The following is a 10,083-nucleotide window of genomic DNA, read 5'->3' as shown; positions in this document are numbered from 1 at the left end:
AGTTAAATGTTCAATTCTTTATAAATGCAGTACCAAAACCAGTTAAATGCCACCTACACCCCAGACATCCACCTATACCTGCTTGTGTAAATAGTATTTTCCACTCCACTCCCTGGCCCTTCTCTCACCACAGTCCTCAAGCCCTCAACCAGGCACAAGCCAACTTCTCACCTGGCTGTTAGTAATTACCAAGCACCTGTTGGTAATTACCTGAGCACCTGCCCCACCCACAGCAGCTGTGCAGGGCCCTGACTGCTGGGAGAACAGGCTTGAAATGCAGACCCCAACCCCCCACCCCAAAAAAAAAAAAAAAAAAAAAAATTACAATCTTTCTGAACAATTTCAGACTAGTAAAAGATCAGGACATAGAGAGACTTGTTTATTCCCTTCAGGCCAATCAAGAACAATTTTATATCCTTCTCTGTGAAGGGAAGTCATGGCTTTTTTTTGAAGCAGAAGCATGTTTTATCAGCCCACTTTCCTTCCTCGTTTGTCCCTGCTCCCCAGGAGGCCACTCACTAGGCATATCTAGAAATACCTGTGTCTGAAAACACATCTCATGAGTGCATGACTTGCACTGCAGCAGTTTAAGGCATCGTTCTTATTGCACAAAGATCACAAACCTCTTCTAGAAGAACTGCAGAGTTCTTACTATGGAGCAGTAAGAACCCTGCCATCACATCTGCTGCTAAAGCAACAATTCCAGCTTTGCAGTGGCTTAAGCGGCCTGAGACAGAAGTGTTGCTCCATCAATGCATAAACCACAACAAAGCAGTGGTGACAAGCCTTTGTTCCAAGTTTGACTGAAGCTTTGGGAAGCAGCTTTGCCTGCAGAGGGCACACAGAAGCATGACGCGTTTGCCTACTGTGCCACTACAATTTCTACACCATCATTATCACTGCTCGGGTGACTGAGCAAGCTGACAGTGTATGACAGATTGTCTGTCGTGTACAGAAAGTCACAGAAAGAAGAAGGGAGGGAGAAAACATGGAAGATCACAATGCAAAAGATGTTGAAGGAGTGTGGCAAGGATTGAGGATTAAGAGACAGAAATAAGAAGAGACCATACCCCTAAACTGTCAAGTACTGAGGGGAAACTGCAAGTACTTGCATGTTTGAGCTTACCACCTGGACTTGCATGCCTTGTCCACATTGCCATAATTTCAATCATTTTGTTTCCTGGACAAGCTGCCAGGTCCCCAATACCAGTCCCACCTCCCTTCCAGCAGTCTCTGTCTGTGCAGAGAGTTGAAAATAGATCAGGGATTACGTTTTACTCCATAAGCATTCAAGACAGCCAGAGAGCTTCCAGGAAAAAGGCCATACAGAGTGCCCAGGACAAAGAGAGTTTAAGCAAGTGGAAGATGGAGGTATTGATTGAGGATCACAGTTATGTTGAGGTTTAACCTTTCAAAGGTTTGTTGCTTTTGAAAGAGAGATTTTTGGAACTCCCTTGAGTTAGCAATATGAATTAAGCATTTAAATTTTAGCTTGCAGAATTATGTGTTGAATTTTAACCATTTACTTAAGAAACCTCTGTCTATAGAGGTTTTCTATAGAATAGAAAAATGCCAATTTTAGAAGCTTCTTGCATAAAGAACAATACTGGGAGAAGACCAAGGATGCAGAAACCCAGATAAAGGGCTCCTCTCTCTCTCCAAGCTCATCAAGACTGAGAGACGTACTCAGATAAGCACCAAGGGACCAAAGCACACGCACAAAGGAGAAAAGTTGAAAAGTTCAGCCATACGGATGACCACAATCTTCAGCCTCAGAGACCACCAAAGACTCCTATGTCACCCCCACCATGAACAAGGCATGCTCAGAAGGGCATGGATCTAATTATCATGCCAGGCGAGGACAGGCAGGGCCAGGGGTTGAATGTCATGTATATGGAGCACCTTTGTGAATAAAAGATGGGGCTCAAACCAGGGCTCAGGGCACAAGTTTTCAGGAGAGCTATCTCACTTGTGCCCGGTGCTGACAATACAGACCCACTTCATAACTACATCAGGTTGTGGAGTCTATTTATTCCACCTATGGCTTCACTTTTCTTTGGAAAACTGCAGGTGAGAAAGCCAGGCAGAAAAGGGAAGGAGAAGCCATGTAAACAAACCCATAGCTCTATACAAGGACAGAAGCAGATTTCACCTTCACCAGGCTCAAGAGACTTCAATTTGCTCTGGCATTCTTGACATTCATTCTCCTGTGGAAGAGCGCGGGGCTCCCATTACCTGAGAGGAAACGCGCTTTGATCCTGGCTCAGGCACGGGCTGTACAACCTGCGGCCAGTCCCGTGCTGGTGTGGCTGGAGCAGCTGCGCTGCGCTGTGAGCTCAGGAGAATGGAGCTGTAGCTGCTGCCACCCTTGGCTGTGTTTGGGAAGCAGAAGGTAGGAACATCAGTCATCTGTTGTGTTTGACTTTATTGTTATTTAAGATTGTAGTAAATACTGAGCATGAGCTGGGGTGCAGATTGTAATTGCACCTACCTCACTGGGGGCTCCTGGGGAAGCAGTTGCCTTGAGAATCAAGCTCCTCTCCTCCAAAGGCACTTCCCCAAATGTCAGCATTTCCCAGGGAACACCAACACAAATGTCAGAAACCCTGGCAAGGCTGAATTCCTTCTGCTCCTTGCAGCACAGGCACTCCAGCTCGAGCTCATCTTCCCTCCCCCAGCTCTGTGTCACTTCCTTCCCCACGCCCACGCGTCGCTTTGGGCGCGCAGCCCCGGGCCCCTACAAACACGAGCTGCCCGCTGCCTCTGCACGTGCCTGAACTCCTGCCTGCGCTCAGGGCAGCAAAAGCAGGCTGTTCCCAGCCAGGGAGCGGAGCCCTGTTCCCGCAGGAGGCTCTGGTCAGCCCCTTGCAGGACGCTCCGCTGTGCACACAGCACTTCTGCCCGCCCAGAGCGCTCCTGGCACAGCAGAGCACAAGCTGGCCGGCTCTGGGCTCAGCACACCCCAAACACGGGCACAGGAAGACGCAGTGGCTGTTTTGCAGCCATGCCCAAGAGAGCTGGGAAGGTCCCCCCCTGCCTCTGGTCTCACTTGGTTGGCTTTCTGACTGGGCCTGAGGCAGGGGCTGCAATTCCTCACTTGTGGGGAGAGCAGAGCTGCCAGAAGCGCACCCAGCCTGCAGGCACTGCCTGACAGCGCTGCAGCCACTGGGACGCTCGCGCCTCTGCTGCTGCTTCATTTGTTTTGAGTCACACCCAGAGCTCACTGTTAGGCCACCATGGTCTCTGGTTCTGCCCTCTTCCTGTCCCTGTGTATGCATGGAGCATTGCTGTACTTTCAGGAAGCTCTTGGTGAGAACTTGCAGCATCGCAAGCTCCTCTGCCCTTGGTGGATGCTTGCCATGGAAGAGCATACTCAAGCTGGCTTTTCTAAAACCCAGGGTCCTTGTTCCCCTCAGCGTGCTCAGCACCACCTTTAACTCCACAGTGCTGTGCAACTGGAGCAGCAGGACAGGGACCTTTGTAGCCTGAGCTACCCTTGTTCCTTCCTGCCCGTGCACAGAAGAGAACGGCAGTAGGGCCCTGCGTGTCCCCAGGCTCAGAATTTGTGCTGCTTCAGCTCCATGGACAGATCCACGAGTCAAATGAAAAAGCCAAACTGTTTAATAAGGGAAGGCAAAGCGAAGGGGTGAGCTGGGAGGGAAAAAGGTGGATGGGCAGGGCCTGGGGACTGGAGGGAGTGAGCTACCAACAGGGAGGGAGATGGCAGCAGCTCCTGGAGCTTGCCACAGGCTCAGCTGTGACCGGCAAGAGCTGGGCCTGGAGCTGCAGCTGGTCCCCTCTGCTCTGCAGGTGATCCCATCTTCAGAGGGAACTGAGGGTGGCCAAAGGACACCGGTTCTTCTGAGCCTGCAGATGAAGTTTGGAAGATCTCCTGGCCAGGGACAGCAGATGGCACATCTGGGAAGGAAAGGAAACACTGAGTCAGTATGGGGACATTTCCCTTGGCAGCAGCTGCACTTCCTTCAGGGAAGAGGAAATGTCAGAGCCTCCCCAGGAGGGTCAGAAAGAGAAAGCAGCCGAGCGGGCCGGGCTGTGGTGAGCGCAGCCGCGGCGGGACCGTCCCGCAGCCCCGGCAGCCCGGCAGAGCCGGCACAGCGCCCGGGCCCTGCCGGCACAGCTGCCTTGCCCAAGGACAGCCCCTGTGCCAGCCGGGGCAGCTGCGCTGAGCAGCCCCAGCACGGGCAGGGCCCACGGCCACAGCCCACGCCAGCCTCAGCCCCACCCTGCCTCCCCGGCCCTGGGGCCTCACCCGGGCCCTCTCCAGGCTGGCAGCAGCAGGGCCCCGCTCACTGCTCCTGCTGCTGGCCCTCGGCTTCTCCCTGCTGGCTCCTGGCAGTCTCCAGCTGTCCTTGTGGTCATTGCAGCTGTGGCAAAAGTGGAGGCTCTGGAATTGGTTCCAAGGCCTGGCAGAGCTGCAGTCCCGGAGCCCTCTGTGCTCCCTGCTGGCCCCTCCATCCCCTCAGCCCCGCCATGCTCTCGCCAAACCCCCAGCCCCCTTCAGCTTCTCCAGCCCCTCACAGTCCTCTCACCCCTCTCAGTCCCTTCTGACCCATCCCGTCCCCTTAGACCCGCCACCCCCTCAGCCTGTGCCACTTGCCTGTCACCTCAGTGCCACCATGGCCCTGGGCTGCCCCACAGCCCTCAGCCCCAGCAGCAGCTCAGGGTCACCGTCCCTTCAGCGCCACCGCCCCCTCAGCCCCCCCAGCCCCCTCAGTCTCACCGTCCTTCAGCAGCTCCTCAGGGGACAGTGCCTGGGGCCACCGGCAGCTCCCACCGCTCCAGGGACATCCGGGGCAGGAACTGCTGCTGCGCCCGGCCCGGCCGCCAGCTCGGACCCAGCCCAGGGAGAGGGGACACAGGGGGCACAGGGGGAAAGCAAGAGGTGAGCGAGGAAGCAGAACAGGGCAAGAGGTTAAAAAAAGGTGTATATAAATATCAATCTACGTAGCTAAACCCCCATATACAAATATAAATAGGCATTTACAAATGTATATATGTAAATGTAACTATACACAGGTATAAGTGCAACTGTGCACATCTATAACTACAACAACATATCTAAAGCTATAACGATATACCAGTAAAACCAAAAATAAATTAACTGTACAGATCTCTATCTATATAGATAAATATAATCACATAAATCTATAAATACGACTACCTAGATAAACAAAGATAACTATATACATCTATAAATATAACTAGAGACAGAGGAATTCAACTTGCCCGATGTTCCAGGCTCTCCCTCTGTCTCTTCCTGCCACACAGGCCAGCCCTCCTGGAGAGGTCGGTCACATGTGATCTGGAAAGCAAAGGGAACACTGAGTCAATATTGGCCCTTGTGCAAATGTTCCTTGAGCACCAATTGTCCTTCTGCAAGGGACTGTAAAAGATGGCCTGAAAGGCAAACTCTCACTTGGCAATTTGAAGCCTGCTCTTTAAAGAACAGGGATCCTTCCAAGTGTTCAAAACTGAACTGTGTAAAGTGTTTAAGTATCCTGATAAAGTCTCAGCAAAGTCTTGAGCTTGAAACACAGTCTCAGTGACAGAGAGACCTCAGTCCCCACTGAAATGGCTGAAGCTGAAGGCTGGTGGGGCTGAGTTATGAACCAAACTGGGACATCCAGCTTGGTGACACAACTCCCACAAGGTCAGCTTTATTCCCTGCTCCCTTGCCACAGCAGAGGACTCAGTGTCAGAGCCTCTGGAGAAGCGTGGACGGCAGGGCTCGGGGAGATTGTGCCCGTGCAGGATTTGAACTAAAGGCACCAGGAAGCACCAGCCCTGCAGACAGGAGCTCAACTCTGCTCATCTCCCTTGCTGCCAGAGGCAGGCTCCGAGCAGCCATCTCACACCTCTCTAAACCAAGGGGGGCTCTGTCCTTACCAGGCTCCTCGGGCTCTGGGGAACTGTTCCTGCAGCTCTCCGTGCCAGATGAGGCTTCCTCTGCTGCAGCTCTGTCCACAGGCTCACCTCCTGAAGACTCAGGCACAGCATTAATATTGCCCTTGAAAGAACAATGGAAAGAAAGAAAACTCAAGATCATTTGGTATTTTCTTGGAATCACATCAGGGATGCAAGTTTCTCTTCTTCTCCATGTAAGCCCAGCCTCTTCCTTTCCCCTCCAATGGAGTTACCTGGGCAGAGGGAGACCTTTCAGATAGGGATCTCCTGATCTCCCGGATCATTTGCTCCACAGCAAAGGCAAGATCCACTGCTGGTGACTGCTCTTCCTCAGGTGTGTTACGGGCTGAGCTGGAGGCTGTTAATGCTGCACCAGCAGTGCCAGGTGGAGCACTGGATGCTGAAGTGCCTGGGGTGGCTGCAAGAATCCAAACCCATTGGTCAGGCTCCATAATGTGGCTCTGGGATACAGAGCTCTATTGCTGCCTTCGATCAAACATCACAGGCAGCAAGCAGGAAAAAAAAGGCAGAGAATTTTTTGGCCTTCTAGGTTCCCCTTCCTAATAGGCTTGACAATTGCTGGCTGAGAATGACAGAGCCTTGTGGAAAAATACTTCAAACGGTCACTTTTAAGTACGTTTGGGAAAAACAAGGCTACAACTCTTTTCCTACCTCGTGGGTCAAAAGCCGGGGGCTGGGGCTGCTGCTCCCTGTGCAGCTGCTGGAAGCTGCAGGGCTGGAGCCGGAGCACCTCCCGGTCGAGAGGAGGCAGCTGCCCCCCGTACAGCTCCTGCAAGCGGCTGGGGGGTCCCTCCCGCCCGAGCGGCAGCAGCGGCTCCCCGTGGAGCCCGAGCAAGTCGCAGGGCGGGATCGCCAGCACCTCCCGCTGGGCGGGCGGCGGCCGCTCCCCGTACAGCTCCTGGAAGCGGCTCGGCCCCTCCCGCCGGGCCGGCACCGGCCGGTCGCGGTGCAGCAGGTGGAAGCTGCAGGGCGGGCGCCGGGCGAGCAGCGGCCGCTCCCCGGGGCGCTGCTGGAGGCGGCCGGGCCGGGGGCTGCGCAGCTCCCGCCCGTCCGGCAGCGTCCGCTCCCGCTGCAGCAGCAGGAAGCCGCTGGGCGGGCGCCCGGGCGGCAGCGGCGGCCGCTCCCGGGGCAGCGGCTGGAAGCGGCCGCGCCCGTGCCGCCCGTCCGGCGGCGGCCGCGCCCCGGGGAGCTGCCGGGAGCCGCAGGGCGGGCGCCTGCGGCCCTCCCGGCCCGCCGCCGGCCGCCGCCTGTCGGCCGCGCTCCGGCGCCGGAGGCGGAGCAGAAGGTCGGGGCGGTCGCGGCGGAAGCAGGGGCTGCTGAAGTGCAGCCAGCCCCCGGCATCGCCCGGCGCAGCCGCGCCGAGCCAGCCCGGCACCCTGCGGAAGCCGTAGCGGTAGAGCTGCCGGACAAAGCTGCTGAACTGCGTGGCCCTGAAGGGGCGCGGCACCGGCCCCGCCCCAGCGCCACCGCCCCCGGGGGCGGGGCCCGGGCCGAGCAGCTCCCGCTCGAAGAGCGAGCGGTCGACGAGGAGCCCCTGGGCACGGCTGTCCCAGCGCACGGAGCGGACGCGGGGGCTGTTCACCAGGCGCCACAGCTTGGCGGGGAAGGCGCTGGCGCTGAGCCCGGCGGGCAGCGGCAGCTCCGCCATGGCTCCGATCGCCGCCTGTGGCCGCAACGCCCGCGGCGCAACGGCCGCGGCTGCGCCGGCGGCGCGCGGCCGGAGGGGGGCGCTGCGCTCGCGCCCAGCGCGGCCCCGGCGCGGGCCGGACTTGGCGGGGACGAGCGCGGCAGAGCCGGGGCCGCGGGCACAGCGCGGGCGGGGCGGCTCCCGGCGCTGGCCGGGCTCCGCACGGCACGGCACGGCACGGAAGGGCAGCGCCCGGCACGGCATTTCAGGGCAATGGAAGCCCGTGGCGAAGGCACGGGGAGCAGTTGCGAGCTCTGTCCCCACTGCGCATCCCGTGCCTGGGTCACCATCGGTGACAGAGAGGAAGGACATTGCTCTGGCTTGGCTGGGGAAAGGATGAAAAGGGGGCATTAGAAAACATTCATTTGGTCTCCTTTTCAGCAGACTGGCTCTTTTTATCTCACCATGTCTGCCTGTCTTTGGCAGAGTTGGCACATTTCTCGTGATTTAGAGTCAGCTACAGCAGCAGGAAGGGGCAGCAGGTTTGTCAGATTGATTTCAAAGCTAAAGTGCTGCCCCATGGATGGATGCTGCTGTATTCAAGGGATTTCTGGCCTGGAGTTGTAGTGAACTCATGCTGGTGTTTTCCCAAACAGTGTTGCCTTTTTCTTTCCTCAGGAATCACCTCTTCTTCCCCCCATCTGGGGAGAGTTCCAATGCAAATGCCTCCTGCAGCCAGCTCTTGTCACTGTAGACTGACAAAGGAGATTTCACAATGGAGAGAGACTCCCTAGAGCTGCTGTGGAGAGCTGAAGGGGGAAGCTTTGTCCCTCAGCCTTGAAGTCTTGTTGGAGAACTGCCTGTGCTCTGGGGGACGCACAGCTTTTCCAAGCCCTGCAGGTTCATTCCTGAGCTTCCTGACACGCCACAGACTTTGGGGCTGTCATGTTGGAGCACAAATTTCAGTCTGGGAACTTTTGTGACACAGGGAACAGGATTAGCCCTGCAAGGCCAGGCTAGGGCCAAGAGCAGAAGGCCAGCAGCCTGCATTTGCCCCCAGGGAGCCCTCCAGAGCAAGAAGCCACTCCTGGCCAGGGGCTGAGGTGCCCGAAGCTGCCTCCCCGCTGTGCAGCTCTGCAGAGCTCACTCAGCGCCGGGTCCTGGGCAGCTGGGACAGCCCGGCTGCCCTGGAGCACAAGGAGTGTCCCAGAGAGAAGCTGCTGCCCTTTGCTTTGCAACTGTTTCACAGAGTCCTGTCATGAATCCACAGAGTCTGACATGTTTTTCTTTCTTCTCAAAAATGTTACCCAGCTTTTTGAGAAAATTGAGTGATGTAGCTTCTGCTGGTGGTGGTGCTTTTGTCTGCAGGTGAGGGCAGGTGATTTGAACCAAGGACGGAGTCCACTGTTGACATCCTAGCTTTGCCAAGTCAAGAAAATCATTCACAATTGAGCTACTGGTGCTGAGCAGTAGGATTTTTTCCTAGTTTTTGGAAAACTACAACCTTAAGAAACCCAACAGATTTTCCTCCATGAGGATACCAGCAGTAGCATGATACCAGTTTTTTCACCTCTTTTCTGTGTCTTTGGTGCTTTTGAGAGTTCCTCAGTGCCCAGCAGGAATGAAAGGACATGTGATAATGTGATTTAAGAGCTCTGTGTTGTTCCTTGCCACATGAGTGTTCATGACAAGCTGGACAGCCCACTTGTGGCTCTGTCGAGTTAAATTCATCCCAGTTCTGTGCAAACAGCAGCCCTGAAGTGCTGAGGAGAGCAAGGACAGTGGGTGGGTGTGCATGCACACAGCCGGGGCTGACTGCTGTGTGGGCAGAAGGTTTTGGACTGCTGTACATCTTCACTCTCCAGGCTGGAGGAATATATCAAAACTATATGAAATAAAAATATTTATCAAAACATATCAAAATGTATCACACAACACATATGAATTTATGATAAATGTAATTCATCATCTATATACTACATATTATATATTTTAATATAGATACTATAATAAACAGAAGATATAAAATATAGACTTGGTCTTTTTCTAAGCCATTGCCTGTGGGTCATACAGACCATCTCCTGGTGTTACTGCATTTGTGTCTTCTGGTGCTACTTATTATAGCATCCGTGTCCTTGGGAGTTCCTTCAGGGAACTTCACACAAGGGGTTTCCATTGTTTCAGTGCCTTCAGAACTTGTTCCTTCCCAGTTCTCCAGCCTCCTTCTGGATTTTGGAGCATCTCAGCACTTGTGTCCGTGGCCCTTCCTTCATCCCCAGCCTGCAGCAGTCACAGTCACTGCTGCCTCCCCCTTGCTGCAGCTCATTTGCCCAAGTGCTGCCAAAGGCAGCGGAGCTGGCTCAGGATCCCTGTTGGCTTCTGGGCTCTGGGATGAGCTTCAGGGGGACACTTGGAGCTCTTCCTAAAGAGCTGCCCGTGGGATGGGGGGTGGATTTGTCCTCTCCAGGTGGCTCCTTCTTGGAGTTCTTCTCTCAGTGGAGTCCCGGAGT

The 10,083-nt window shown here is 55.2% G+C and overlaps 1 long non-coding RNA gene across 1 annotated transcript; it reads right to left on the bottom strand.

The window, feature by feature from the left end:
* Positions 1–3,603: 3,603 nt before the first annotated feature.
* LOC135289841 (uncharacterized) lies at positions 3,604–6,591 on the bottom strand. The gene is made up of 5 exons (XR_010352578.1): positions 6,159–6,591; positions 5,908–6,028; positions 4,742–5,323; positions 4,271–4,385; positions 3,604–3,918 (listed from the first exon to the last, which is right to left on the bottom strand). It is a non-coding gene; the product is annotated as an uncharacterized LOC135289841 (long non-coding RNA).
* Positions 6,592–10,083: the final 3,492 nt, after the last annotated feature.

Source organism: Passer domesticus, chromosome Z, assembly GCF_036417665.1.
Source record: "Passer domesticus isolate bPasDom1 chromosome Z, bPasDom1.hap1, whole genome shotgun sequence".
NCBI lineage: Eukaryota > Metazoa > Chordata > Aves > Passeriformes > Passeridae > Passer > Passer domesticus.
The sequence above is the reverse complement of the archived record's forward strand: the minus strand, read 5'-3'. Positions and strand labels throughout refer to the sequence as shown.